Source organism: Salvia hispanica, chromosome 6 (assembly GCF_023119035.1).
Source record: "Salvia hispanica cultivar TCC Black 2014 chromosome 6, UniMelb_Shisp_WGS_1.0, whole genome shotgun sequence".
In the NCBI taxonomy this organism is placed as follows: Eukaryota; Viridiplantae; Streptophyta; class Magnoliopsida; order Lamiales; family Lamiaceae; genus Salvia; species Salvia hispanica.
In genome coordinates this window covers 17,534,412-17,539,511 of record NC_062970.1, presented here as the reverse complement: position 1 = coordinate 17,539,511, position 5,100 = coordinate 17,534,412, and positions in this window count along the sequence as shown.

Genomic DNA, 5,100 nt, shown 5'->3' with positions numbered 1-5,100 from the left:
GCTGCGACCTTTGTGCGACCTTGTACCATCATAATGGTCATAACTTCTTCATCCGAGTTCCGATTGACGCGTACACGGTAACCACGCGAAGCTATTTCAAAGACGAAGATAATGATAGTAAGATAAAAGAATTTGGACATTGTCTTAATAGGAAACGAACAGTTTGAATTAGAGCGAAAAACCTGACATGAGAAAATGACAACCGACAATAAAGTTCGTGACATTACACGAACTTTTTAAAGTTTGTGAGTAAAACCGAAATTTATGGAATGTTGATGACTTTAAAAGCAGTTACCCCTATTGTTTTCACTTATATTTGAAGGTGTGTGTTTAAATCAGTTTCCCAATCTCGCGTTATTAAGTTGCTTAAACCCTTAGAAATTTTTTTTAGTAGCTAGTTATATGTGTTTATGTTTATATTATAGAATAAATCAAGTAGTACGTCTTAAGTATAAGAAACTTAATGTTGGATAATTTTAACATCGTTTCCAAACACAAGAATCCTATTTTCTTAGGAATTACCACTATATTCATTTTTGAAAACCATATTTCCAAAGTTTAAATATCACAAAAATCAAAATCCTAATAACTACTTATTTTTCCAAAATTATATTCCCTGATAACTTTCCTTTCCCTTAAACAAAGAAGGCTTTAATGTATTTTTGCCTCCAATTAATAAGATTAGGCGCCAGTTGGAAGGTAAATTTGTAGATCCATTCCATAATTTTTGCCCCAATAATAATAATCTAATCACATTTGTCATTACCCATTTGAAGATAATATGAGTTCAAGAATCGGTACAATTTAAAATTGTTAGTAACATTTAAAGTTTTTTTTATATAAATAAGGCTCAAATTAAAAAGTGAGTAGTCTGAATTTCGCACATATAAGATTTTCTCTCGAGTATCTCTCCTTGGCCTTAGACATCGCCTTTTTCATTTTTTTTATAACGGAAGGTCAAATCTTATCATGGTGCAAAATAATTATAGAAAGTAAATGAAGCTCATTTAATACAAATCAAGTTCTAATCAGTAGCTCAAATTATAGAAGGTAAATAAATTCTATTAAAGGCTACGAGTGTAGAAATTGGCAGTCGTACGTCTTATTTTCTTTAGGCCATATGGAAGGACGTGTAAGGGCTTAAAAAAATATAATTAATGCTTCGTTACTAAAATATGTACTTTTCCATACTATAAAAATATAAGCACTTTTCATTTTTTTCTATTCCTAAAAAAATAAGCATTTTTATTTAAAGTTATCCCAATTTATTTACTCATACAATTTATACTACCATTAAAATACTAATAATAATGAAGATCTCTCTATCAACTAACACGCTATCCTTACTCATCTTTCTTACTTTATCAATTTTATTTTAATTCTCATATCATATCATATCATATCATATATTACTATTTTTATGAGATAGAAAATATATACATGATATATACAGGAGGATAAAGATTAGATAGACTTAATCTCATGCAATCAAACATTTCCATATACATAAAATATTTTAAATTATCACAGTAGTGGAGTATATTTGATAAAGATATACATGTGTTACACATCAAACAGTTCAGACAACTATTCATTGTACACAGATCACAACTGTAGCGTGAGTATTATTTTTAACTCAAAATGTAAGTTTGACATTATATTTGGTATTTGCATATTTGCAATAATTCTTGAAAACAAATTGCATAGGAAGTATATGGACTAAAGTTCTCTCTGTCCCAAGATGGCTAGATTGTCCATGGTGGTGCCCAACAGCCACGCTATAGCCACAAAAACATTTCCACAATCTGAAAAACTTGTCTAACCCAATAGACAGTCATGCCACAACCACAAATCACATTATTTATTCAATTGTTGATATATTTTAATTAAATCAGAATAAAAATTATCAGATGAAAATAATTAGAAAAAAATCCTTAACTAATTTAAAAAAATTATTAAAACCAAATCTTTGTTGTATTATAAATATTGGAAAATTACGAAAATTAGCTAAAACACTAATCACATACAAATGGAACCTAACCATACATATCCTCCGATTATATCTTCTAAATCGTCCACACTAACAATCCATCCTTCCCCCCCAAAGGGGGATTTTAGTAAATAACCAAATATGATACTTGGGCTAAGGGTCAAGTTGGTAATTTTTCTTATATCTCCCCCTCTCGGAGCCCAAGTATCATATACGCCCCCAAAATAAAGAGCTTTGAAGACTAGAAGAAAAGCACCCAGACCCAACAAGATTAAGTGAATACCTAAAATTGTGGTCATTTTATTTCTATCTTTCCATACATAACCGAAGAATGGAAAAGATTCTTCGAATGTCTCGGGTCCCAGAACCGCCATCGCGGCTATCACGATGTACCTGCTCCCCTACGTGCCCAGAGCTCTTCCACCATATTGGTGAAAGCTTGGAGCAAGTATTCATTACTACGCGGTACACCCATTTGCAGGGGCGCGGTGACAACACCATGACTTGAACTAGCATCGTCGTCTGATGCCCAACGCTCTGCAGCCGAGCCATCATCATCTATTATCATGTTATGCAATATGGATGTAGAATTGTAGTGGGGATGTGGAGGTGTGAATGAGAAAAAAAAGAGAATGAATGTATTTATAGAAAAATTCATAAAATAAAATAAAAAAATATTTTTAATTCGCCGCGGCGGTGGCCGGTGGTCTGCAGTGGTCTGCCGCGCCGACCGCCGCCACCCCGCCCCCACTGCCCCTTCCACGCCGCGTTTGTTGCTTTGTCTACCCCGCCCCCCGCCCTGGCGCCCCGTTTCCAGCAGTGGTGCGCCGCGGCGCCACCACTATTGACACTTTTAGTGCATTTTTTTTGGGCATGAAATTTAAGAAATCTATACAATATATAAAAGGGGAGTTTTGAAGGTATTTATGGAAATGTTCTTTTAAAATATATATTATTATTTAAATAAAACTGTCTTTTTTTTGTTGTAAATATTAATAGCCGGCCTCTCAAACGGAGAGTGGAGTGAGTGGGTTGTAAATGCCACATTTATATGTGCAAATTATACTCCACCATTTTTTAACTGCCATTATTTTATTAAAATAATTTCGTATGTCACTAATAAATTTGCAACAACCAGTCAACCCACTCACTGATAATTAGAATAGCTTCTTCATATATTTTGTCAAATGAACCGAATTTCATTTGAAAATGTTCGAGATGAAGTATGAAATATTGTAGCACCTTATTAATTTAGTATGCTCACTTCCACATTACCTTCGACAATAATTAGAATAGCTTCTTCATGTATTTTGTTAGATGAGTTTCAGTAAGTGGTTTCTGTACCTGTTTTTGATCTACTATATCGTAAATAATTTTCTTTTGGTACTTTTCATGATGATGGAAAAACATGAAAGAGATCAAAGGTACAAGGAACTAGGCTTGAGGGACAAAATTACCCTTAGCAGTGGACGGTTTCTTTTTGGAAACAAGTATGCTTCCCTTAATCCCTTTCTCTTCGAAATATTTAATGCAACTCTGGTTCGTCAAATTCTGGTTCTCATGTCTATCGGGTGTATTGCCTGACCGCATTACCTTGCTCAATTTACAGAGATCACTGCTTGTTGTTTGGGATACAAACTGAAACATAGTGCAATAGTGTTGTATCTGTACAATTTTTTTATTATCATATTTTAGAGGATTATATATTCAGAAAAACAAGTAATCTTCAAAATTAAGTCGCTTTGACAAGCCCAAACCCAATTCTTCCTTATTTTATTCTTTTATGAGCCCATTTTGTATACTTGAGGAAGACCAATTATTTTTTATCTGTTACCACCCTTTAAAATCTCAACAATCTACATTTTTCCTTGATTTTAATTTTTATAATATCGCAATCAAGTTCTAGAGCTCTAGAACTTAGTGTGTTTAAAATAAAGAGAAAAGCAAAGGTAGATATTTACCTTGCCGAAATACAGGAATTGAAAAGAAGAGCATTATATGTTAGATATTTTAGTGTAATTGGATTAACTTGAATGATCGGTTATAGTTATAATGATACATCATTTAAGTACGGAGGTGCGGAGTGCACGCTTATTTGAATTCGTTATAATATTAGGAGCGAAGCTCCTAGATAGATGAACGGGGGTCCGGGGGCAGCGCCCCGGGTAGCGGGGTCCAAAGGGCGGCACCCCTGGCGGGGTCCAAGGGGCAGAGCCCTTGGCTGGGGTCGAGCTGTATCGGAAATTTTTTATTCCCGACAAAGTTACTGTATCGGAAATTCATCCGAAAATATAATTTCCGAAAATCGAAGGACTAAATTGCAATTTAGGAAACATTTGAAATTCGGTTATTTTCGGTTTCATTTCCCAACAGTTGCAATGTTTCATTGCACTGTTTCATCTTCTTCTTCTACTGATCATTTTTTCTGGTTCATCATCATCGAAAATACAGACATATGATCTTCGACTACTCTGAATTTTATCCGATCAAACATTTTGGTTGAACCCCGAAATTGATTTGATCTGAAAGTGATAAACACGACTTTTAGATATCCGGTTTTTTGTTTCTCTGTTTTATATCTCCCTAACATTATAAACATGTATGGTTGTATATCTAGATTTTTTTATTAATGCGCAAAGCATTAATTTAATTCTTTATTTGTTTAATGAGTTATTTTTAATTCATGTAGACTAATTTATTTAATTCTTTATTTGTTTAAAGTTATTGGATTTACCTATAGTTAAATTATATAGTGTTTTGTTTACTTAATTCATCTTAATAGATTTAATTTATTCAATATTTTATTTGCCTAAAAGATTATTGAATAATACTTATTAATTATTGTTTGTTAGTTAATTGACCTATAAAATCAAACAATCCATAAAATTTTATGAAATTTGAACAAAATAAGTTGTGCTATGATTTATGTAATTGTAATATCTTTATATGTATAGATTTTAATTTATGTTTCAATAGTATTCTAATATATTTAATGTATTTTAATTTTTAAGTTAGTAGTATAATCTTTTTTATATAATATTGATGTAAGAATTAAAATATCATTAAAAGTTTGCGAAAGTTGAAACTTCGATGAAGTCAAACCAAATATA